The sequence below is a fragment of the Panthera uncia genome (assembly GCF_023721935.1).
Source record: "Panthera uncia isolate 11264 chromosome B2 unlocalized genomic scaffold, Puncia_PCG_1.0 HiC_scaffold_24, whole genome shotgun sequence".
NCBI classification, from domain to species: Eukaryota; Metazoa; Chordata; class Mammalia; order Carnivora; family Felidae; genus Panthera; species Panthera uncia.
Genome location: NW_026057580.1, coordinates 66399052 through 66426197, shown reverse-complemented (window position 1 = coordinate 66426197; position 27146 = coordinate 66399052). Strand labels below are relative to the sequence as shown.

The window sequence follows — 27146 nt, the reverse complement described above, 5'->3', positions numbered from 1 at the left end:
GGAGTGGTGGCCTTCCTTTCTCTATAAGGCGTACAATTTAGAAACAGAGTGGAGTTGGCTGTTTTGAGAAAATTGATGTGCCAGGGAAAAATAGTGTCAATGCTATGCTTTGCAAGGTGGTGACGTTGTCTGGTTAGCCCCGTGATAGTGACTCAACTTTTGGGAGCTGAATATTTGGTAACAAAAGTCTTTGCTCTTTTGCTCTCTCATTACAGAGCAAAAGCCATCATTCTTTCAAAACAGAAGTATATGGCTTGAAATTAATCCTAAAGAAACACACAGCCTTTCATGAGGATGGGTACTAAACTTGGGAACAAACACTGGGCCGGAAGAGCAAAGAATTACCCTCAATGGGTCCTGGTCCAGCCATCGGAAAATGGCACTTAACAAAGAGGTACTGGGATAAAACCCAAAGGAGAGACCCTATTCCATGCCCCATCCAATGAGTACTTAACCATCCCTCTCCCTCTTATTTCCCTCCCCTGCTGCAGTTCAGAAGGGACTCAATAATGGCCAACAGTTAGCATATGGTTGTCAGCTTATAGACCTGCTGGGTCATTTCCTTTTGGATTGAAAGAAAGGTTTCCTCTTTTCCCTTTCACATTTGTCCACAAGTCATCCTGGGACATTATCGTTCTGATGAGAAAACCAGGACCGAATACCAAGGAGTCTGTTTTGCCCTGGTGTCCAGAGCTGGGCCTGAGCCTTGTCACCAGACCGAGGTTAACATCGCAGTGGCCATATCTGAGGGTCTGCCCCGGATGCAGCCTTTGAGCTGGCCTGGGGCTGGCGTCACGATTCTAATCCTATTTGACAGGCAACTATGAACAAGGAAAGGAAGATCTGGAGAGAAAACCACAAGGTGAAAGCCAACTTTGGGGCATTCATGCTTTCCGTTTTAGAGACAGGATTTGGAGGTCGTGCAACAAACAATTCCTTTGGGCCACTTCTAAACTATTACATTTCTAAACTAACCATTTCTAAACTATTATAAGCCAATAGGAATTATTCTCATTCTTTATGGCCTTTTAAAAAAGAGGCTGACCACTTTTCTTCATAGTTCCTTAGGACTTAGTACCCTCACTATTGGGAAATTATGGTGATATCAAGGCTTAATCTAACAATTAGCTATAAAATATGCTGTTCATCCCAAAGAGAATAACTCAAAAATGTCATGTGAGGCACTGGGCTTATTGATTGGTAAAGAATGCCACTCTGGGAATAGATTCTGTCATTTTTCAGTCTTGAGAAATGTGTGCCATTTGTTCATGCTGTTGCCATTGTTTGCCTGTGCTGAGGGAGTTTGCCATGAGATTTGGAGGTCAGTACACTACATGGTCACCTGTGCATTTCCCCTTATATTGGGAATTCTCCCTTTCAGATGCCATGAGATGTTCAAGCATATTTGATCGTATCCCTTTAAGAGCTTGCTTGTAACAATGCTTCAAGTGGAAAGCTGTAGATCACTTTATATTTTGGTGCACACATTAGGAAGTATAGAAACAGTGCAGTGGGGGGACCCTCAATTGGTTCTAATGTCTGAAATCACCACCCACAGTATGAAAATACGGCACTTGTTTTGAGTGTTTGTAACATAATTAAGTACTTGACATAAATAATGAGGGCAAACTGGATGGTGTGGTTATGTTGGTGCCTGATATGGAAATGGTTAATTGGTCCCACAGTGGGAAGGCTGTACAATTTTGTGCATTGCCTTAATGAGACCAGGTGAGTATAAACTCTCTCCAGGGAGCTGAAGTTATAAAGTCAAGTTGGGTGTGATGTGTGTGACAATGTGTGGAAGCCGATGACCTATGATGGTATAGAGGACTGGTCTTTTATTTCTGTTGCCTTCCCTTTGAGTTAGAAGTCGTTTGTCATGAACCCCAGTCACAAATAAAGGGACTAAAATTCTCCATTAGCAGGGTAAGGAAAAAGGGCATTCAGAAAAGTTTGTCTCACATGTGTTTCAGCCCAAATCTCTGCTAAGGTCAAGTACTGAGTTTCTACTAATTGGCTTGAGACCAGAGTAATGTGGAATAAACTGGAAATAAAATCATTTAAAAAATATATTTCTGGGCACAGGTTAGGTCACTGTTTTTATGACTATATTTAACATTTTCGTGCCTGAAGAAAAAAAATTCCATGGGACCAAGGACCTGGCTTGTCCTTGTAGATTTCTAACAGCAGATAGTGTGGGTTACACAGCTTCCTGGACAAAGTTAAGCAAAGCCAAGGCCTCCTTTGGCCAAGATTTCCTGTATTCTGCTTGTGTACTTGGTAGATTATCAGTTTCCAGGGGGGTTTCTCTTCCCTGGGAATACAGATTTAGGACAGGATAAGGAGAATTTACATTGGGACCATGGAATCACTTAAGTTCCAGAGCATTTTCTTTTTTATTCTTCTTTTTAAATTAATTAATTATTTGTTTATTTTATATACTGTATTATTGAGTTGCATAACATACAGTGTGTACAGGGTGCTCTTGGTCTTGGGGGTAGATTCCTGTGATTCATCGCTTCCATACAACACCCAGTGCTCATCCCAACAAGTGCCGTCCTCAGTGCCCATCATCCATTTTCCCCTCCCCTACTTCCACTGCCCCCATCAACCCTCAGTTTGTTCTTTGTACTTAAGAGTCTCTTATGGTTTGCCTCCCTCTCTGTTTGAAACTAGCTTTCCCCCCTTCCTTTCCCCCATGGTTCCAGACCATTTTCATACCAGTTCACCCCGCTGTGTAAACTGGAAGGTTAAAATATGACTGAAATAATGAACTCGAAGGAAAAACATCTGACATTTGAAGGGACAAGTTAAAGGCAAAAACCTATACTCTGAGAAGTGGTCTTGAAGTGATTCCTATCTTCTTAGATATGAATGGATAAGAATGGATTGTAAAAGCCTTCCTCCCAGGGTCAAGCCTCAGACTCTTCCCTAGTGTCTGCTAAAGTTACAGACAGCACAGCGTCTATTCTCAAGAGGCTGCCCCCTCTTCCATTGTTGGAAACTTTAATTGTTAGCGAGGGCATTTTCCCCTCCAGAACTTCCCCTAGCTTCCTCTTGCAGTAACTTCCTCCTCTAAGGGGGTACTTTTGTCTTCAGAGCTGTATAGAATAAATATAAATGGAGCAGCACGGATTCTGAGTGGGCAAAGCCAGTTTAATGGCTACTGATGTGACCCAGGGCAGGTATGGTGGCAACCCTGGGCCCCCCTTACTTCCGAGGGGGTGATATTTCTTGTCACTACTGCTGAGGCCCAGTGCTTTGAATGTGGCAAGTGCCCAATAAATATTTGTGGAATGAGTGATTCAAGGAATGGTAATGTCAGCATGGGTGGAGACAGCACAGTGTTGTGGAAAGAGCATACACACACTTTGGTGTCACCCCAACTTTATTAGATCATAGGATATAATATTTCAGAAGTCGTTGGGAAGGTTGTACGGGATAATGTATATCAAGTTCAAAGGAAACAGTATATGGAAAAGTATGTGTAAAGTGCTATCCGAGTGGTAATAAATACATGTTCTCATTTATTGAGCATCATATGTTCAGGGATGCTGAGAGAAGCACTAAACATGCTTTATCTTATTTATCGGACTTAAACCACATGGGTGCTTAATACGAAGGCTCTTTTTAAGTGTACTTATTATTTTGAGAGAGAGAAAGATAGAGAGAGAGAAAGCAAGGGAGGAGCAGAGAGAGAGAGGGAGAGAGAGAGAATCCCAAACAGGCTCCGTGAGGTCAGCACAGAGCCCACTGCGGGGCTCAATCTCACGAACTGTGCAGCCTGAGCTGAGATCAAAAGTTGGATGCTTAACCGACTGAACTACCCAGGCGCCCCAATACGAGAGCTATTCTTATCTCCATTACACAGGTAGGGAAATTGAGGCTTACGTTAAATAACTTGTGGAGGCTCACATGGCCATATGAAGTCTGCTGAGTCTTTTCTTCAGTTTTGAAAAGCCAATGGGGTGTCCTTGTCTTTTCACCTGTGAGGGCTGAGGAGAAAGAGCTCTTTCATGCGTCAGAGCCAGCTGCTTCTGCTCAACCCGGCTGGGCTGCTCCCAGGTCCAGCAGGTTCCAGAAAGGAAATGATTCCCTGGTGTTTCCACTTGGAAAGGCATTTTTGATCCACAGCAAACTTCTTTTAAAGCAGTAGGCTTTCAGTCCTGTCAGACTCAACCCTCATTTTTATTACGAATATTTTTAAGCCCCTGTTTGCAACCCCAAAGTGAAGTTCCCAGATAACACAGCCCACCCACACCCACAGTCTAAGAAAAACCAGTGTCATGTCATAACTGAAATATAAAGAGGAATAAAAACAAAGTAATTAATGATTACTTCCGGTGCGGGCGCCCTGTTCTGGACACCACATGAAGGGGTCAGGTGCTTGACATCTGCTACCTCCAGTGCAGTCTAAAATAATGCTCTTGGCGACTCAGGCAGCACAAGCTGGTCCTGCTGCTGGTGACATGATTTTCCCAAACAGCAAACAACTCTTGGTATTCTGAACAAAATAGAATTTTGTATTTATGCATTTGCTTTAGGTATTATTTACATTCCTGGAAAGTAAAGTATATATTATAGCTAAGTAGAAATGTGTTTATACATAAAATGAAGTTCACTCCTGGTTCACAAAAACAAGATTTTCACTCATGTGACCATACGGCGAGACCGCACTTCATCATGGGGGATAGCTCTGTGTGTCCAGTGTCCCTGGTCTCTGCCCCCGACATGCAGTAATGCTCACCCTGCTCCCAGTATTGGGCCAGGTAAAACCACATCCAGCACATTCCCAAAATGCCCCTCTACAGGCGGTGTTTTCACCACCACTGAGCATCTGTGGATCAGAGTATGCCAACCTGCCATGAACTCCACTTTCTCCTACCTCCCCAAATGCCTGCTTAATTATAGTTTTAAAAAGATGGTGCTGGGCGTGCCTGGGTGGCTCAGTTGGTTAAGTGCCAAACTTTGGCTCAGGTCATGATCTCACGGTTCGTGGGCTTGAGTCCCCCCACGCTGGGCTCTGTGCTGACAGCTCAGAGCCTGGAGCCTGTTTCCGATTCGTGTCTCCCTCTCTGTCTGCCCCCCCTTCTCTCTAAAATAAATAAACATTTGAAAAAAAAAAAAGATGGTTCTGTTTTGTCAGTTCCTTACATGATTGCTAAGTAGAGACATCTCAAATATTGTGGCAGGAATTTGGGGGTAACTTTAACATTCTGAGAAGATTTGTAGTGGATTTCCTCTAAAAAAACTGTACCTTTAAGCTTGAGAAGACGTTTTCTATCATGTTTCGTTCTCTTTCAGATTATGCATAGGTTTTATCGTAATAAATAGAGTATTTTAAAAACACCTTTGGAAAGTTCTCACTATTCTTTGGGTTTGCTTGAAAACATTAACAGTTAATGAGGGACCATGATGGTGCAGACTTTGTACTAGTTATCCACACAACTGTCCTGGAATGTATCATTATTCCACTTCACAGACCAAACCCTAAGATTCAGTGAACTTAAGCAGCGAGTTTAAGTGTCTCAAGGTCATCCAGGAGGTTCTATAACCAATTTCAAAGCCAAACCCATGCCTTTGCTCTCATGTGCCTGGCTCCTGTATAAGCTCTGGATATATGGTATACACTTTGATCTGTGATGTGGAAATCCCATGTCTGAGAACTTTTTCCTTGTCGAGTACATAAGAATGGGGTAGAGGACTAAACATGGCTACAGATTCTTTGACATTCCTTCCATGAAGCTGTGGGGTCTAATTCCCCTTTCCTTGACTCTGGGCTGTTCTAAGTGACTTGCTTGACTCATAGGATGTGGCCGAGATAATGTTCCAGGACTGACATCACAAGTCTTCCAGTTCCACCTGGGACTCAGAATGCTCACTCTTGGAGCCCTGAGCCAGCAAATAAGAGGAAGATTGTCCCAAGGCTGCCATGCTATTAGGAGCCAAAGCTCTGTGGAAGGTCCTGGACAAAAAAAGACATGAGGATGGGTGGTGGGTGGGGGGGGGGGGAGGCACGGGGCAGAGGAAGAGGCAGGAAATGGAGCTACTGGATGTGTGGATGAAGAAACCACTTTGGAAGTGAATCCTTCCATCTCAGCCTCCCCAGCTGATGCTCCACAGATCACAGGCAAACTGTCCAATCTAGCCTTTCCTGAATTCCTGATCCACAAAATGGGTGGGACATAATAAGCCACACATTCTGTGATAGTTTTAAATGTAGCAACTGATAACCAAAACACGTTAATGGCATTCTTTCTGTTGTATTGGGTATTGTGGATTATTTTTGATGCTTAAGAGTGAAGGATTTTCTACTTCAAAAGGAAGCTAAGATTCACTATAAAATATAGTTGATATCCATTTGCTAGGAATTGAAATAAGAGAAGAAGTTTTGCTTCATATACAGTTACCATCAGAAGTAAGTGTTTTCAGGGGAACTGTTATTTTAATAAGTGCATATTTAATTTTACAGTTAGTATATATATTTATGTCTTTAATGACAAATACTTGATTTGAATTTGTGAATATGACATAAAGTTGCAGTTAAAAATGTATTTATTCAAATAGGCCATTTAAAGATTCAGTAAGTATTAGGTAAATAGGGTATCTCAGGTGTATTAGTCGGGGTTCTCCAAAGAAACAGGACCAATAGTAGTTACGTAGGTAGATAGATAGATAGATAGCTGGGTAGATAGATAGATGGAAATTTATTGTGAGGAGTTGGTTCACATGATTATGTAGGCTGAGAAGTCCTAACATCTGTAGTGAGCAAGTTGGAGACCCAGGAGAACCAATGGTATCATTCCAGTCTAAAAGCCGGCACACTTGAGACCCAAGAGGAACTAATGTTTCAGTTTGACTCCAAAGGCAAGAAAAAAACTAATGTCCCAGGTCAAAGGCCATCAGGCAGTTCCCTCTTACTCAGCTTTTTTAAACTACTCAGGTTTTCAACTGATTGGACAAGGCCCACCTGCATTAGGAAGGGCAAATCTGCTTTACTTAGTCTACAGATTCAAATGTTAAGCTCATCCAAAAACACCTTCACAGATACACTGAGGATAATGTTTGACCAAATATCTGAGTAAACCACAGTCTACTCAAATTGATGCATAAAATTAGCCATCATAGCAGGTATTCAGACATAACACATTTTGCAAATGTTGTACCTAAGGGATCTGAAGTTTGGTAAGCACTGCCTTGAGCCTTAGGCTGTCCATGTCTCTAGTCCAAGGGTTTGAAGCTAAAATCCCAGGTGGTATTGCTCATTTATCCTTAGGGACATGATCCTCTGAGTCCTTTCCATAATGTCTCCTGAAGTTATCCTTTGGTTTTCAGAACAGTTTTTAGAGAATGTCCCTATTGGTGACTCTAATTCTGGGGAAGTTTGAGCTATCCTTTAGATTTTTAGCTGCCCTCTCAGGAGTGGTCGTTTCCCAGCATCCCACGGCTGGCCACCATATTTACTGTCAGTTCCTTGGGCTGCCCACAGTTCTACAGCTACAGTTCAGGCACCCTGCTGGCTCCCATAGAGGATCGTATGTCACAGCAAGCTCAGGCCTCTAGTGAGAGAATGTCTGCTGTGAAAGTGAGGCCCATTGATACCCTGCCTCACTATTTCATGTTAAGTCTGGCATAGTGGTGACAAGGAGCTCAAATGTGATGTATTCAGTATGGCATCATAGGAGCTATGATATGTCTATGTGTCCTGGCCATGAAGGCAGCCGGACATTTTCATGTCCCTCTCTGGACCATACTTGTTTAGATGATGCTATGTGTCACCATCAATTTCACTTACCCACTGCCCACTCTCTGTGGATTTGTGTCCAAACTGCCCCCGGAAGCAGGATAAAAATCTTGAGGTCAACAGTTTTATCTCTGGCTTCTTTGGCTTCAAGTGTCATTGCAGAACAGAACATCAGTGATGGGCGTCTAGGTGGAAGATGGAAGAAGACACATGTTTTTCTTTAGGTGGATGCCTTTTGATTGTAACATTCTGGGCAGCCCTCAGCTTACACAAAGGGCTGCAAATCTATGCAACCAGTTATTGCCCTCGCCTATCTTTAGCTGTCTGAGAGAGGGATGGAGTCTTCCTCGCTATAATGACGAGTCATGGTAGGACTAGAGAGACAAGTAGGGGTGGGTTGATTCAGAAATCATATGAGGAGCAAGAAGCACAAAATGCAGTGAAAGAAAACAAGCAAGTTCACGAAAACAAAGTGTATTTATTTTGATATGTATGTATAGGATGAAAACAGAGGTGATCTGTTTCCCATGGTAAGGAAGAAAACATATTCATAGCGTCTGCATTAGTTTTCCAGGACTGTCATAATAAAATACCAGATGCTGGGTGGCTTAAACAGCAGAAATTTATTTTCTCATCATTCTGGAGTCTAGAAGTAGAAGTTCAAGGTGTTAGCTGTTTGGTTTTTCCTAAGGCCGCTCTCTTTGGCTGGTGAATGCTTACCTACTTGCCGTGTCTTCAACGGTCTTTCCTCCGTGTGCTTGCACCCCTGGTGTATCTCCTTCTTGTAAGAACCCCAGTCCTGTTGGGGGTCCCTCATTTAAACTTCATGACCTCATTTAAACTTCATCTCCTCCTCACAGGCCCTCTCCAAATATAGTCACATTGGGGATTAAGCCTTCAACATATGAATTTTGGGAACTCTGCAGCTGTAGAACTGTGGGAAACCCCAGGCACTGACAGTAAACATGGAGGCCAGCTGTGGGATGCTGATGAATTATGCAATTTAGTGCATAACAATGCTTATCTTAAGATTTCATCTGACAATTTTCATCTATTGCCCTGTAAATTATCGATGGTAAATGTGCCTCATAATGGTCTCTTATGATTTAGCAAATACCTCCATTTTTTGAAAGTGAGGTCAGTTACATTTCTGCTATGCCCACTCCAGATCGCCGAGGGATGTACTTCACCACAGTTCTGCCACTGCCCTCAGGGCAGAGGAGGTGTTTTGATGTCTCCAAATCATTTTTAAATGACAACTGGAATCTCTCCCTGTCTCCTCCTGCCTCAGTAGTGTAAGTTCCCGAAGTCCATAACATTGCTGAAACTCAACAAGGAGGGTTGTACTGATAGAGGTAGGCTAGCATCCCAGAACTTGTGCCTGCTGATAGCCCCCCCCTGTGCATTCTACCTCTCCCAGTGGGACAGAAGACGCCCCTAGTGGGCAGCAGACACCCTAATATGCTTTGTGCACTAGTTGGGAGGCAGAGTCTTGAGGAGACAGATTCTATTTGAGTAACAATTATTAATCTTACTTTCATCCCTTTAGATCTTCATGAACTCTTCAATCTGGAATTTTCCTCTAATTCTTGAGAGATTAACTTGTTGAAAATGAATAATAATTATTGAATTTTAAAACTGATGTTCAGAGCATTGCATGTGCATGAAGTAGTTAACAAGCTTTGTTGCAAGGAGAGTGAGGTGCTGTAAGTTAAATGTCTTGCTTCAGGATCAATGACAGTAGCTGGGTTGGGACAAAAATCTTGCATTCTTGAATCCTTGGCCACAGTCATTGCCAACTGGCCCAAAATGTTGCCCTAAAATCCCTGATTTGAGGATGAGCAATATGTGATGCTGGAGCATGGAGAAGCTTGAAAATATTTGCTTATAACATATAACTCAAGGGGGCACCTGGGTGGCTCAGTTGGTTGAGCATCCGACCTGGTTTGGGCTCAGGTCATGATCTCATAGTTTGTGGGTTCGGGCCTGGAGTCGGGCTCCATGCTGGCAGTATGGAACCTATTTGGGATTCTCTCTGTCTCTCCCTCTCTCTCTCTGCCCCTCCCCTTCTCTCTCTTTCTCTCAAAATAAATAAATAAACTTAAAAAAAACCCATATAGCTCAAACACTGTCCTCACTCATATTTGATGGACTTTGACTATGAGTTTGACTATGACCCGTCACAGTTTTGGTTGGTGTCTTAGGCATCAAGAGAAAGTACCAGGAGAGCTGCCTTGCATAGGGACCAATGGTTTTCCCAGGGCTTTGTTGGCAGCTTTCTTTATCCATAAACCAATGCCAGTGGAAGATTTCCAGTGGATTCTGGGTGCTGATGTGGCAGGCAGTGTGGGGAAGGCTGCAGTGAGAGGAGTGAGAATGATTGCCCTTGGCTTTGTGTTCCTCACCTGACAATAGTGATGGCATCACGATTATTGTGTAAGTCCAGGACGGAGGCCAATGACCAAGTAGCTAGTGCAAGGGCTCAGCCTTATCAGCCAAGAAATAGGCTCTGCTGGGCTCCTTGGTGGCTCAGTCCGTTGAGGGTCCAACTCTTGATTTTGGCTCAGGTCATGACCCCAGGGTTGTGGGATTGAGCCCCTCATTGGGCTCCATGCACAATGTGCTTAATATTCTCTCTCTCTCTCCTCCTCTGCCCCTCTCCCCCGACTTGCATGTGCTCCTCTTTCTCTTTCTCTCAAATTAAAAAAAAAAAAAAGAAAAAAAATAAATGGCCTCAGCTTGTTAACTGCTCTTGCCTGCTGACGACATGAGCATGGGGTCTACCACAGAGAGGTGCGTCTTGTGTTTGCTAGAGGGACTGAAGGATATATGGACAGAAAGGGAGATGAGTCATTATGTGAGGAGGTTATGTACCCAAAGGCTTGCTTGGCTAGCTCCCTGGTTTCCAGGTTGGAATTTCAACTGTTTTAATGGCCATCTCTACCCACATGTTCCACAGGCACCCTAAACTCAATGTTTCCAAAGCTGGATTTCTCATTTGCCCCACATCTTCTTCTTTATTCTACCTTCACAAAAGCTTCCCCTCCAAGATAACAGTTTCAGAATCCCAAACTTCGCTTACCCGAAGCCTTCCAACTGGAAGTCCTAATTGATATGACTTCCCGAAAAGAGTTTCCTGTGGTTCCCCCTTTTTTCCCTCCACCCTCTGCTGCCCTTGCTCAGGTCCTCACTAGCACCCTCCACCTGGATCATAGCCGTGACCTTCAGCTCCACCTCTCTGCCTGCAGCCCCCCACCCTTCCCCCACCTCATGTAATGCACAAAGTTATCTTTGTAAGACACCTATCTGCTCAAGTTCCTTAATTGTTTAGATATCTCAAATAGAGTCCCTTGTTTGTATCATTGGTTGCCAAATGTTTGCACCATGTTCCCCATTATAAATAATTCCTTGAGCGCACATCTCCATACATGAATGCATTATACCTTTTGTAAAACACAAACAAAAATAGAAATGAAAAAGCCTATATGAGCCCTTTGTCCTTCCCCATATATACTTGAAGCCTCTGTGTTTTTTCACTTTCTGTTCCTGAGTCCTGGAATTCTCTTCCCTCACTTCTCCAGGTGATGAAATTCTATGTGTCCATCAAGACACTGCTTACACATCACTCCCCTGACCCGGATTCTCCACGCAGACTTCCTCTGTGCCTTTTTATATAATATTTAGATTCTTACGCTTTCTCCTGCGCCATGACTTGAGAATATTTTTCTAGTGGGCAAGGAGAAAGAAGGAAGGTATCAGGATGTATGTCTCTGCTGTTGCCAAGAACAAAATTGTAATAGTACATACCTTTGCTTCCTTGCCAAACCTTCCAAAGAGGTGTTTTGTTTTCTTCCTATTTTGACCTTGCTATTCCTTGGGGTAAAATGTATCTCCCACGGACGAGTGCAGAAGCAGGCAGCCAGATAGACACAAAGTGGGAGGGGAAGGAATCAATGGAGGGAGATGTGCAAAAGTAAACTTAATTCTGCATATCAAGCGATTAGGCTAACGTGATTTAGAGCACCGTGATGGGTGCAGTTTGTGTGTAGTTTTTCCCTCGGTCTGTAATTAATTCGTGGTAATGCTCTAGGTTGTTCAATTTTGGTAAACGAATAGAGCACTGTTCTTTGCAATAAAAGCGGTGGCCACAACCTAGTCATTTTACGGTAGCAGGAGTGGAAGATAATTACAGGTCTAGAGAACGTCCCCATCCAGAACGAGAACACAGCTGGCTTGTCTTCCGAGGAGAGTGGCTGTGAGCCGGGATCGCAAAGTTGACGCGTGCCGCAGCGAAATGCCAAAGCATTTTCCCCATCCAGCCACGGAGAGTGCTTAACTCACTTTTTAGATATTCCACCCCGTGTCCTACAGGGATTTGTGCTAATAAATATGACAATAACATTGTAATGGGACAAGAAAGGCTGACACGGCATTTTGTTAATTTGTGTTCAGCATTAGCAGGGAGCTTTGCAACCCCTGGGCAATGAAACAGGAGCGAGTTGGTGGACTGTAGGCATTTTAATTAGAGGCCTTGGGAATATCTGTGTGCTATGGCAGCTGAGTGAGACCTGGCCCCACAAAGTTTACCCAAGGCGTGCTTTCCCTGCTTGCCCTCAGCAGCCATTAAAAGGTCTTACTGGTGGTAGGGGCTGGGGAAGGGAGGAAAAAGTTTCTAAGAAGAGGAGGATTCCTGGTGGGCTGGCGGCCAACACCAATTAGCTTACTCGGCTGTCAGCACCCACAGCCCTTGTTTTAACAAAGTGGTGGCAAAGATCGACAGAAATGGCTTGACCCCATGATGGACCCCAAAGCATTTTTAAAAGGCTCTTTTTACTGTTGCTACCTTTTCATAATTTGGCTTAAATACAATTCGAGAATAAGAACATCATAAATCAAAAGCTGTTAGCGTACATGACCCCTGAAATTTATGGGTATTAAGCAGAAAAAGCTTAGGAACGTTTCACCAAATAATTTTCCAATCCCCTAAGACTCATTTAAATTTCCCTCCTCTCCATCTCCCGTTGCTGAGGCATATTCACTGCACAGGAGCATCTGAGCCCCACCCAGAATGGAAGGAGTCCCCTCTTTGCCATCAGACAAGCTGGCTGTTTTGTTTTTTTTTATGTTTATTTATTTTTGAGATAGAGAGAGACAGAGCATGAACAGGGGAGGGTCAGAGAGAGAGGGAGACACAGAATCTGAAACAGGCTCCAGGCTCTGAGCGGTCAGCACAGAGCCCGACGTGGGGCTCGAACTCACGGACTATGAGATCATGACCTGAGCCGAAGTCGGATGCCCAACCGACTGAGCCACCCAGGCGCCCCAAGCTGGTTGATTTTTATAAGGAGGAGCTCAAAGCTCTGCCCAGCTACTGGCACTACATGGGCAAAGAGCCAAGAAACACAAGGAAGACATGGCAGCTGTCTTCCGGTCAGTTATGTGGCCTTGGAAATGGCAGGGTCTATCGATACTGCACCCCCTTCCACATCTCTTTCACCTTCATCCTTGGGGCTGGCGGAGCGGAGAGCTTCAGTGGGAGATGGTCGGACTAATTGGAGGGAAAGGGCCCTCTGCCAAGCTAGGATGGGGACTGAATACCAAAAGCCAACCACTCTTGTTACAGTTCAGGGAAGTGAGTGCCAGCTTTGGAGACCCCAGTGCTCAGGCCAGAAAGGCAAGGTGCAGAGCAATGGGCCCACCAGAGGCCACCATTAAGGAGCAGAACCACCCAGTCATGCTGTGGTTAATGAGTCTCGCCGTGTTAGTGAAGTAGAAACCAATTTGTGGCACTACTTACATTTGTTAGTCAACTTGACAAATAATTATTGAGCTCCTCTGAGGGACAGGACACATGGAATAACTTACTCTGGCCATGTAGACAAAGTCAGGCCCACAAGGGCCAGAAGTGGGTCTCCCGTCCTCCAAGGATCACCTCCTCCAGAAAGCCTCCTTGCCCTCCTCCAGCCCTTGTATTTACTCTTAGAGAGCCATTCAGGTCTGTACTTCAATTCCCTGCGTCCTTAGGTTGGGGTTTCACTGGTGTGTGTGTGTGTGTGTGTGTGTGCATGCGTGTGTATGATTGTGTTTTCTTCTCACTTAGGGGAGACTCTGAGGAAAGCTGCCACCTCACACACAAGGCTTGGTGGTCTAGCAGTGGTGTCCAGGCAGCCTAGGCTGGGACTCCCAGCCCTGCCATGGCCTCAGAGGTTAAATTGCTTCGTTTCAGCTCTCCGAGCCTCGGCCTTCTTACTGTGAAAATGCAGACATTAGCACCTGTATCACAGGTTGCTATGAGGGGCACATGAGCTGTGTCCAATACTTTACATATTGCCTGACCCACAGGGAGTATGCAATAAATTGAAGCTAATATGATTATGTCATTTTGCACGTGGTTGTGAACTGAGTCTGTTCATTGTCTATTAGGAACAAAATCTCATTTGACTGTCCTTCCTTCTCGAGTTGAGAAGGGGCCCTCTAAGTTAAGAGCTGCCTTGGAAAAGTAGAGAAGGTGTTATCACTTGGCCCTGTGATAAATCTTATTTTATTTGACGAGGAAAGGAAAAAAGGGAGCACATCCTTAGACATTTCTGAGGCTGATGGGAATATGGATGGTCATCTCTCAAATAGCTGTGGCCTTCCACATATGAATCCTTGTGCTTTCTGATTCCCCCCACCAGTCCTGGTGCTCCCTGGAGATAATGTCTGCCCATTCCAATGCCATTGTTCCTATTATAATTAGGAATATTATATTTCAGAACCAGGCTGATTTCTCATCAGGTCTCATTGCCAACAGTATAGCTGCCATGTGCTCTTAGATCTGAGGGCCTATAAAACAGCTCACCACATATGTGAAACTTTATGTCACTCTTCACTGAGCTGAGTTGGAAAATTTATAGTTTTAGAAGAACATAGTCAAGTTGGAAATGTGGCTTTGGCTGGGTCTGGGCATAATTGGGGTTTTCAGGTGGACGTTGGCAGCTTACGTCTAACGGAAACATCAGGTCCCATAAAATCAGTCCAGTGTCAGAGTTTCAGGTGCTGTATTACATATTCTTGCAGTGCCTCCATCCGTCATCTTTTTTGAAAAATGAGGGTGTAAAAATGGCAGGATATACTGCTTTAAAAAGGCCACCAGCCCAGCCTTCCTATAATTAGTGAGAATAGCACGCTGTTGAAAAAGGTGGTATCTGATGTTTTATTGTTAATTCATATTTTCTTAATATCTATGGACATCTGTGTATTTTAGGAACTTTCCTGCAGTGTAAAAAGGAGTAAGACAAGGTCCTAGTCTTCACGGAGCTGATGGGGTACTAGAGGGGTCAGCACACATTTTCTGTAAAGGGCCACACAGCAACTGTTTTATGGCAGTACCTACAACAGGATTCCACGCCTTTCCTACAACCCTCAGCCCTCCTTTCCTCCCTCCCTCCTCCCACCTGCTGACCGCTCTCTTCCGTGCAAGACACCCATTGCCTCCTCACCCGTAACATAGGCACTAACACTTACAGCACCAACTGATTGTGAGGACACCCTGAGCTGACGTGCAAATCCCTCACTCTAGCTGTCACTTAAAAATGTTAGTCTGCCTTCCTCCTGTCCTTCCAGTTGAATCAGAGAAAGCAAGATCCCTCTCCCTTTTCCAGGCTAAGCCATCTACCCATGCCCCAACTCCGACCCAGACATCTTCTCCAAGACTGGGTTTACTCAGTTCTTTCTCTCAAACACTCAGCTGACCCCTCTGTCTTGTTCCGCTTTGCCTGCAACATATTTAGGTCTGTTCTGTTAAAAAGACAGATTGAAAGAAGGAGGAGGAAGAGGAAGGGGAGGAGGGAGGAGAAGAAGGGGAAGAAGAAGGAGAGGAAGGAGAAACCTCTATTTGACTTACATCCTCCTCCATTCTTTTTCTGTCTCTCTTTTTAAATATTTATTTTTAAGGGAGAGAGAGAGACAGAGAGAGAGAGAGAGAGAGAGCGCACAAGTTGGGGAGAGACAGCGAGAGGGAGACAGAGGATCTGAAGTGGGCTCTGTGCTGAGAGCAGCGAGCGAGCCCGATGTGGGGTCAAACTCATGAACTGCGAGATCATGACCTGAGCCAAAGTCAGACGCTCGACTGACCGAGCCAACCAGGCGCCCCTCTTTTTCTCTTTTATACACATGGTCTCCGAATACCTCACTTCTCCATTATTTCTCTTCTGTTCCTTCCTTCGGTTTTTCCCTCCAGAGACATGCTGGGCTGTGGAAAGGAGCGCTTTAAGGGTCAAGCGCACATCTCCGTGTTCTTGTCTGTGGTGTCACAGACCCTGGGCAGGTTACACAGCAAGATCCTCATCTGTGTGAACTGGGAACAGTGAGGCCGCCCTCATGAGGGGATTCTGAGAACTTAATAAAGTGATCAGTGAAAGGCACCTTGTCAGGGCTTGGCATGTGACAGGTGCCACTCAATGAATTCTGTTCTCTTTCTCCTCTACAAGCTGTTTAAGGAAGGACAGGGGTCTCTGTCCTTGGGGAATTGAGGAGGTGTGTGTAGGGATGGTTTTTTGTTCCAAAAAATTCCTAATATAGTTCTCTGAGTTGGGAAAACATGCCTAGACTTTTTCTTTTCTTTTCTTTCTTCTTCATCTTAAAGACTCGCAAAAAGGTAATGTGGGATTCTAGGTTAGTTAATTAATTAATTACTCTACTCAATATATATTGATTCAACATCAGCTATATGTGTACCCCTGTGAACGTTCTGGTGATTCCTGCCTGAGAGAAGCTCTCCATCTGACTGGGCTATAGAGTAGAGAGCCAGGCAGGTCACACAAAATTCTGTGCATTGGAGGGTGAGCCATAGGTGTGCCTACAGAGTGCCATGGGAATGCAGGCAGGGAGGGGCCCTCTCTGCTGGGCAATGTGGGGAGTCTCCTGAGGAAATGCCCTCTGAGCTGTGTGGAAGGGTGTGCCAGGGCAGAGATGCCCTGGGAAGGGATTCTAGGAGGCTGGCAGTGCTGTCTTGTAGATCAGTGAGAGCCTGTCCTGGATCTGGATCAGAAAGAGGTGAGATGAGAAAGGCAGGCCAAAAGTATGAGCTTTGTTGTGATCCTTTTCTAGAAACATAAACACTTATTCCTCCATATGAAGGGAAGAATGGACTTCCCCATCCAGAAGGCAGAGGAGGGGCCTGGGAAGAGAGGTTTCTGGGAGGCAGAGTTCAACTCAAGATTAGGAAGAATTTGTGATCAGTCCTACCCAGCAATGGGCAGGCATGTGCAAGCAGGAAGCAAGGCATGTGGGAACGAGTAGGGAGAATTTATAAATGGGATGGAGCGGGAGAGATGAGCTTGATTCCCAGCCTATGCCCAGGCCATGCCCGCCTTACCCAAACTAGCTCAGAGCGCTGGTGCTCGCTCTCTCACCTCAGGTCTCCTCCCAGAAAAGCCCTGTATGTTCAGCTCAGCTCTTGGCTGCTTCAAGAACTCCAGTTTTGCCACAGTTTGCCCTTGAAGGGATAAGGGGGGACAAAAGGGACAATTGGATAATATCTTCTGCTAGCAGTTTAGAGAGCTAGCCAATTTTTAAAAAATTAAATGAATGTGTATGTGCATATGTGTGTGTATAGGCATTGTGTAAAGTATTGTGATTTGATTCCAAATATTATTCTAAGAATAGCAATCATTATTATAATAATTATAGCAATATAATTATTATTTGCTTTTATATATTTATATTTATTATATTATGCCAAATATTAAGTCTATTTGGAATGTTCAACAAAAGCAATTTGCCTCTGGTCCACATTGTCGCCTATCTCTTCTGGACTCCCCTTTGGGATCCTGATTCTGAAAGGTTGAAATTAACATTGAGAAGTGGAGCCTGGGACCCCATCTTGCCTTCCCATGGGGCCTGGCCTCAGACAACTATGGACATTCTGCCAGGACTTAATTTTGTAGCAGGCTGTGGGGTTATTTATTTATTTTAAAACTATTTTTTCAAGTTATGCAAGTTGTACGCACACATATTCATGTTTAAAAAAATTTTTTTAATGTTTATTTATTTTTGAGAGAGAGAGTGTGTGAACAGGGGAGGAGCAGAGAGAGGGGGAGACACAGAATCCCAAGCAGGCTCCAGGCTCCAAGCTGTCAGCACAGAGCCCAATGTGGAGCTCGAACTCAGAGCTGTGAGATCATGACCTGAGCTGAAGTTGGATGCCCAACTGACTGAGACACCCAGTTGCCACACACACATATTCATGTTTTAAAAAGAAAATTAGTAAATTAGTACAGAACCTAGGAAGCCGCCGTCATAAGTGACCACAAGTGGCCTATAAGGTACTTCATGCTCTGGACCTCTATTCTCTGCCTTAGCTCATCTCCCTCCTCCCCTCAGTCATGCTGTGACCCATATCCTTACTGTCTTCTAACACACCCACCACAGGGCCCTTGTACTTGCTTTCTTCTCTGCCAGGAATGCCCTTCACCTGCATATCCCCACTGCTTACTCTCCAAGCTCCTAAAGGTCACTGTTCAAATATTATTTAAAGAGAGAGCTCTTCCCAGACCATCAGTATAAAATAGCACTGTCACTGCCATTATGCTTTAGCTCCCTTAACCTAATTTGGTCTTACAACATTTATCATCACCTGGCTTATTACATATTTATTTGTTGCCTGCCTCTCCCTACTAGAACGTAAGTTCTATGAGAGAATGCAAGTTCCATGACTTTTTGTTGTTTCTACTATATGCTTAGTGCCTGAAATAGTGGCACATAGTAAGTGCTCAGTAAATAGTTATAGACTAAATAAATGAATTAATGAAGACCACAGTAAAAAGTAAGAATCACTCTCTCTTATGTGCTCACTCCCTTTCCACATTTCTCAATTCTTAGCACTGTAACAGTGTGTCCTTCTAGAAATGTTCTTTGCATGTAAAAGAATACCTAGAGGTTTCTGCTTCTAGTTAGGAGATAGAAGGATTTGAAAAACTTTTGGTAATGGGAAGCAACAATACTTTTCAATGGGACTAGCAAAAAGTGATAGATGCAAAAAAGTCTTGATGAAATATATTCTAGAGAGAAATGAGCCCTTCCCAAGGATAGCAAAAAACTATTCTGCCAGGACTTAATTTTGTAGCAGGCTAGCTTCCTGGGGAATGGGCGGATGTAGGTAGATGTAGGAGTGGGGTTTTTTTTCCCCGTTGAAGATGCCCATCTGGAAGGACGAGTGTGAGTAAGGGAAGTAGGGAAGGGATTGCAGGAGTTGGGAATACTGTGTGCAGAGATAGCGCTGTCTGGGGACCAGTGCAAGTGTGACTTTGGTCTGGAATGGAGGAGTAGACCTGCGAAAGACAGAGAACTGACAAGGAGAAGCCAGCAGGGCTTTATATACCGCGTGTGCTGGTTGGAGGGATTGGAATCTGAAGGACCCTCGGGTTCAGTCAGAAGACATTAACCACACGAGGAAGTTGAAAAAGGAAGATTTCACGTAAAGAATTGCTAACTACATAAAACATGCTTAACTACTGAAAGAGGTAAAGGAGAACTCTAAAGTAGTAACTGCAGAAAGCAGTACTAAAGCTGACAGAAACTAAGTGATGAAGGAACTTAGACTCAGAGGAAGGGGCCCCTGCAAGGCTGAGATTCAGACCTCTGTGGAAACGGTGTGTTGACACACATTGGAGATTGCCTGCTGCTGAAGCTAGGACCATCCTCCCTCTCTAGGAAACACTGCCAGGGCCCCTGCACGCTGATCCATTTGCCCCCAGGTAGAAAAACAAAACACGGCAGGAAGAAAACGTCCCTTCCTTCTCTTTCAGGTTTGCAATGTCTTTCCAATGCCCTCTGTTGACAGGGTCTAGCATCAAGCCAGCTGGCAAGGGAGAAGTGCAGTCTGTAGAATCACCCCAGGGTCACAGAATAGGGCAAAGAAAGATGGGTTTGTTGCTGAAGCCATACATTAAGTGGCACAAATTACATACGTAAAAAATACACAAAAAGACCACAAATTCATCTCTTCCTTTCTGAATTTTGCTAAGACAGCACCACTGGGGGAGGGGCTCACAGGCAGAGAAAAATCATGCAGTTTCAGACATTCTCCTGGGTTTTGGACTCTGGGGGCCCTGTAAGAGTTGAATTCAAAAGTAAACAGAGAATAGAGGACACTGGTTAGGAGTTGGGCAAATCAGAGGTAAACCCGATCTGAACAAAGCAGCAGCCCAACATCAAGTCAATTCAACTCTGAGCAAGTGTGTTCCATTTGCCACTGTTTTTCTATACACAATTCCTGGAGTACAGTTTTTAAAAAGAGACACATGTAAAGAAACAGAGAAATGTTAGTCATGATCCAGAAAAATTCAGACAATAGAAACATGTCTACAGGTGGCCCAGGCATTGGAATTATCAGGTAAGTACTTCCAACTAATTATTACAAATATAGTAAATAATTTAAGGAAAAGAGATGGATATTGCAGAAGAGCAAAGGAAACTCTAAAAATAAAAACAAGTGGAAGTTGAAATCCTAGAACTGAAAAATAAAATACAAAACATAAAAAAAAAAATCACTGGATGGGCTTCATAGCAGAATAGTGACTGAAGAACAATGGATAAATGAACTTGAACCAACTAGGAAAGAAAGCAATGATATATAGCCAAGAAGCCAAAAGCAGGGATGGAGTGGAACTCTAAAAAATGACTCAATTAATATAAAAGAAGGCAAGAAAAGAGAAATAAAAGTAGTACACAAGTAGTATAAAAGTAGTATACAAGTACTACAAGTAGACAAGTAGTACACAAATAGCCAAATGGTAGGCTCAAAGTTAACTCTTTCAATAATTATATGAAATACAAATGGACCAACCACTTTAATTTAAAGACAGTAATTGACAGACTGCGTAACAACAACCAAAAACTTAACTGTGCTGGCTACAAGAGACACGTTTTCAACGTAAAAATTGAAAATAGGTTACAAGTAAAAGATCAATGAAAGAGAAACCATGTAAACATTAACCGTGAGAAAGACGGAGTGACTATATTAATATCATACAAAGACTTAAAGACGGGCAATTCTATCAGAAATAAAGAAGGGCACTCATAATGATAAAAGAGTCAAATCATCAAGAAGGTATTAAAATAGTAAGTGAGGGGCCCCTGGGAGGCTCAGTCGGTTGAGTGTCCAACTCTTGATTTCAGCTCAGGTCATGATCTTACAGTTTGTGAGGTCGAGCCCCACACAGGGCTCTGCACTAACAGCATGGAGCCTGCTTGGGATTCTCACTCCCTCTCTCTCTGTCACTCCCCCTGCTTGCTCACGTGCATGCATGTTGTCTCTCTTTCTCTCTCTCTCTCTCAAAATAAACAAACAAAAAAACCTCTCTTAAAAAAAACTTAAATGTATTTGCACCATAAAAACAAAGTTCAAAATACATGTAGCAAAAGCCATCAGAACTAAAGGGACCAGGGCCCTCAGGTGGCTCAATCAGTTAAGCATCTGACTCTTGATCTCAGCTCAGGTCCTGAGCTCAGGGTCATGAGTTCAAGCCCCATGTTTTGCTGGGTATGAAGCCTACTTAAAAAAAAAAAAAGAACTAAAGGGGCAAATAGACAAATTCACAATTTTATAGTTAGGCAGATTTACAATTAGATACAATTAGATTTACAATTTACAATTAGATTTACAATTAGATTTACAATTTTAATATCACCCTTTCAGTAATTGCTAGAACAACTAAGACAAAAATTTATAAGAATATACAGAATTTAAACAGCACTATCAACCAGCTTAACCTAATATTTATAGAACACTATATTGTACAACTGCAGGATACTCATTCTTTTCAAATACACGTGGAACATTCACCAAGATAGACCAAAAGCTGGTATATGAAACAAGTCCCAATACATTTCACAGAAATGAGAACATACAGAATGTTTTAAAAGTCAATAACAGAAACATATCGGGAAAATTTCAAATATGTGAAAATTAAAAACAAGCTACCAAATAACCCTTGAATTAAAGAAAAGATTATAAGGGAAATTAGAAAATATTTAAACTGATGGAAAATGAAAAGAAAAGGGGCGCCTGGGTGGCTCAGTCAGTTAAGCGTTCGACTTCTTCGGCTCAGGTCATGATCTCGTGGTTCATGGGTTCGAGCCCTGCGTCCGGCTCTGTGCTGACAGCTCGGAGCCTGGAGCCTGCTTCAGATTCTGTGTCTCCCTCTCTCTCTGCCCCTCCCCTGCTCACACTCTGTCTCTCTCTGTCTCTCAAAAATAAATAAATGTAAAAAAAAAAATTTTTTTTTTTTTTTAAAGAAAAAAACCTAACATACTCAAACTTGTTGGATATGGCTAATGGAGGGCTTGGAGAGGAATTTATGGGTTTTTTTTAATTGTTTTTTTCATGTTTATTTAGTTTTGAGAGAGAGGGAGGGCATGAGCGGGGAGGGGCAGAGAGAGAGGGAGACAGAGGATATGAAGCTGGATATGTCTCTGTGCTGACAGCAGAGAGCCTGATGTGGGGCTTGAACTCACAAACCGTGAGATCATGACCTGAGCTGGAGTTAGAAGCTTAACCTACTGAGCCACCCAGATGCCCCAGGAATTATGGTTTTAAACAATCATATTAGAAAAAGAAAAAAGGTCTAAAATCAATTACTTAAACTTCCACCTTAAGAAGCTAGAAAAAGAAGAGCAAATTAAACCCACAGTAAGTAGAATGAAGGAAGCAGTCAAGTCAAAAGCAAAAATCAGTGGACCAAAAAACAGAGTAGAGAAATATTAGCAAAACCAAAAGTTGATCCTTTAAAAAGATTAATAAAAATAGTAAAACCAAAAGTTGATCCTTTGAAAGATTAATAAAATTGATACTGTCTAGCAAGATTGATTAAGAAAAAGAAAGAAAAATGCAAATTATCAGTAGAGGAATGGAGAGAGGACATCTCTACAGATATTAAAATATTAAAATGATAATAAGGAAGTTTTATGAACAATTTATGCTAATAGATTCAACAAATTCTTTGAAAAATACAACTGTATCAAATCTGTTGCAAGATGAAATAGAAAACCAAAATAGTTCTCTATGTTTTAAATAAATTGAATTTATAACTAAAAACCTTCCCACTAATAGAACTTCATACTTAGATGACTTTCTTGGTGAATTCTATCAAATATTTAATTCAGAAATAATACCAGTCTCACACAAGTTCTTTGAGAAAATAGAAGAGAACACTTCCACTTTGTTTTTTGAAGTCATCCATCATAATCCTGTCTCCAACCTTGACAAAGGTATATAAGAAAAGAACATTAGAAACCAATATTCCTCAAAACAGAATAAAAGATAGAAATTATTTGATCATCTCAATAGATGGAGACAAAGAATTTTACAAAATTCAATGTCCATTCATGACAACAAAATAAAACAAAACAACAACTGTTAGGAAACTAAAAATAGAAGAGATTTTCTCAACCTGATAAAGGGCATCTTGTATATGCCTAAAGATAAATACCATACTTATCGGAAAATTTTTCCCTAAGAACAGGACCAAGCCAGGATGTTCTCTTTCATCATTTATGTTCATCATTGTCCCAGAGGTTCAAGCCACTATAGCAATGCAAGAAACAGAAATTAAGAAAAATTGAAAGGTAAAAACATTGGAAAGAAAAAAATGCAATTTTTAATTCACAGATCAGTTTGTGTATATAGAAAATCTGAAGATGTGTACAAAATGTCTCACTAGATCCGGTCATTTAGAAGTAGTTTAGTAGCAGGAGACAAAGTCAATGTATTTCTATATAAAAGCAACAATTGGAAAATAAAGAAAAAATGCCATTCCAATAGCATCAAAAAACAAAATACACTTAGTAATAAATTTAACAAAATGTGTGCATGATATCTACACCAAAAACTACAAAACATTTCTGAAAGAAACCAAAGTCATAAGTAGACAGAGAAATGTACTATGCGTATGGACTGTAAGACTCAAATTTCAATTCTCCCCAAATTGGCTGTCAGCGGGTTTTTGACACTTACATGGAAACTCAAATGAAAATTATGAAGTAATCATGAAAAAGGGAAAGCAAGAGGACTCACATTACCTAATTTTACTATAAAGTTATAGTAACCATAAGAGTTGGTATTAACATAAAGATAGACACATATGTCAATGAAATAGAATAAATAGTCCAGAAGTAAACTAAAATTCACATGGTTGATTTTGAAAAAGGCACGAAAGCAATTCAATGGAGAGAGAAAAGTCTTTTCAACAAATTGTGTTGGGGGACTGAATATCTATATGTGGGAAGAAGGAATCCTGACCTGTATCTCACACCAAACACAGTAATTAATTTGAAATAAATCATAGACTTTAAACTATAAGCAGGGGTGAGAAAAAAAAATCTTGGAGAGGACACAAAAACCGAAAATCATAAAACAAAAATTTGCTGTATTGGACTTCATAAAAAACAAAAAAACAGAAACACCCTTCTGCTTGTTAGAAGACACTATTTAGAGAATGAATAGGCAAGCCACACAGTGTTTTGTAGTATATATATTTGACAAAGGAATTGTATCCAAAACACATTAAGAACTTCTACAGTTCAATACTAAAAAAAAAGGCAAACATAATAAATATTAATAATATTCAGGGAAAGGACTTGAACAGGCACTTTAAACAGAAGATACATGAATGGCCAATATACACATAAAGAGGCGTTCAATGTCTTTACTCATCTAGGAAATGCAAATTAAATTCTACCAGGTTGGAATGGCGAAAATGAACGACCGCGCCAGCATCCCTGGGAAATTGCTCAGCATTTCCTTATAAAGTTAAACCGAAACCTAGCGTGTGACCCAACAATCCCACTTCCAGGGGTTTACTCCAGAAAATGAAAACATATGTCTGCAAAAGACTTGTACATGAATGTTCTTAGCAGATTGATTCAAAATTGCTGAAAATTGGAAACACTCCAAAAGGCTATCAACAGGTAAATGGATTAACAGACTGTGGTATAGTCATCTGGTGGGATACTACTTAGCTGTAAAAATAAACCTACGGTATATGTAAAAATAGGTTTATGAACTAATAAAGCCAGCTGCAAAAGAGCACAAATTGTATGATTCCAGTTTGTGAAGTTCAAGAACAGAGAAAACTAATTTTTGGTGATAGCAATCAGAACAGTGGTTGCCTTTGAAGGAGGGGTGTTGACTGGAAGGAGGCGTAAAGGAAATTTCTAGGGTGATAAAAATAATCTCTATTGTGATTAGGGTGTGGGTTACATTAGCATATATACATTTATCAAAACTCATTTAGCTGTACCCGTAAGACCTGTGCATTTCACTGTGTATAAATTATACTTCAATTAAAACAAATGTTTTTAATTTGGAAAATATAAATTTAAATGGAAAGCTTCATTTGCACAAATTAGCCTGGGAATAAAAAAAGTATAGTAATATTACAAGAAGGGCTATCAGAGTTTCATCTTCCCAGAGGATGTAGGACAAAAAATGCCTTTCAATGATAGCAAAGACTTCTACAGAAAATCATATCTGACTTAACACACCACCAGAGCTGATAAGATAAAAGGCAGTATTTCCCCTAATTGAAAGGTTGCTGTATACCTCTTGTACTGGATGAATAGTGTCCATCTGGAACCCCAGAATGTGTCTTTATTTGGAAATACGATCTTTGTAGATGTAACTAGTTAACATGAGGTCATAATGGATTAGGGTGGGCCCTAAGTCCAATGACTACTGTCATCATAAGGAGGCCATGTGGAGATACAAAGACACCAAAGAGGGATAAAGGCCAGGTGACAATGGAGGAGGAGTTTGGGGTGATGTTGGACTACTAGCCAGGAATGGCAAGGATTTCTGTCAACCACCAGAACCACCAGAATAGAAAGATGCATGAAACAGATTCTCAGATTCTCCTTCATGGCCCCAAGAAGGAATCAACCTTGCTTGAAACTTTGATCTCAGACTTCTAGACTCTTCGCTTGTGAGAGAATAAATTTTTGTTGTTTTAATCCACCACATTTGTGGTGATTTGTTACAGTAGCACTAGGAGGCTAATACACTACTCAGTAAGTTATCAAAGCATAAAGTGTTAAGTATTCAACAATCTGATGTACTCAAGTAGATTTTAATCAGTAAACCAAACAAAGTACGCTCTGAAAAATGTGTGCCTTTTTTTTTTCTTTTTTTGGTATATATTCAGATAATAAACAACTGAGATAAGTGTACATGCCCTTTGGCTACTTGTAGAGTTGTTTTCTTTTTTTTTTTTTATTTTTTAAAAAAATATTTGTGAGAGAGAGAGAGAGAGAGAGAGCGCACACAGCAGGGGAGGGGCAGAGAGAGAGAGGGAGACAGAATCGGAAACAGGCTCCAGGCTCTGAGCTGTCAGCACAGGTCCCAATGTGGGGCTCGAACTCATGAACCGTGAGATCATGACCTGAGTCAAAGTCAGACACTTAACAGACTGAGCCACCCAGGGGCCCCTGTATTGTTGTTTTCTAATGGAACAATAAATCCTGAAGACATTTCCCTATGAGCACACAGAGAAAGGCCTGAATGTGCCCCTTTGGCCTGCTCTGGGACCAGGGAATTAGTCTTTCTGAAGACTGCACTGTATTGTAGGATGTGGATTTACCATGATTTACTTTGCCATCCAGCTCAATTAGATGAAGGCTTATTAAATGCCTCATCCTGAGCGCTTCAATTTAAATCTGTTCAATTCAATCCAATCCCACGCAAACCAACTCAATAAGCATCTACTGAGCAACCTCTTTGTGCAACCACTCTGCTATGATCACATTTTGGTTCGATCTTGATTGACTACCTCTACTCTTCAGGTCCCGTAGCAAAGACATTTCTTGAAAATCTATGAAATATAGCACAACAAGAGACTGATAAGAAGACCATAGTAAAAAGGGATTGATGTTTGAGATGGATAAAATATTCCTCTTTTCCTACGCCGACCTTCTTATTTTAATAGGCTCTAATGTCCTTACTTCATTGGGCTTCTTAGGATTTGGAATTTGTCCCAGATAGAGAGGTGCAATGCAACCTATAAATAAGTGCCAGAAGAGCCGAAAGCAGAAAGAACGGGATTCTGTCTGATTCCCCAGGAGAAAAACACAATCCTAGGAGCAGCCAGGAGCAATCCAAGTGTTTTCTCTTGCAGTTATTCGGCTTGGGTTGTGCTTGTTTGCCCAGTAGGCTTCCCACTTACTTGTTCTGTTTCATGTGCATGCAGGCGCTTCTTGGTCTGCAGAATAAGTAAATAGTCACTGGCTGTAACATAGTATCTCATTCAGTTCTTGAGTTCTGAGTTATCATCCCTTTGATAAACAATTTAAATTCTTGGCTCAGGGTGAGAATGCAGTACCCAGGAGATGGGGATTCTTGGCTCAGGGTTGAGAATGCAGTACCCAG

General features: G+C 42.1%; 1 protein-coding gene across 4 annotated transcripts in view; it reads left to right on the top strand.

The window, feature by feature from the left end:
* The window catches only part of SCML4 (Scm polycomb group protein like 4), a 120696-nt gene that overhangs the window by 4863 nt on the left and 88687 nt on the right, over nt 1–27146 (top strand). For 2 of the 4 annotated variants that reach the window (XM_049654095.1, XM_049654093.1), the window contains exon 1: nt 17442–25792. The exons of the other annotated variants lie outside the window; for them this stretch is intronic. The gene's annotated coding sequence lies outside the window, so the exon portion shown is untranslated. Of the gene's footprint in view, nt 1–17441; nt 25793–27146 lie in introns of those variants that run through there. 4 annotated transcript variants of the gene reach the window in all.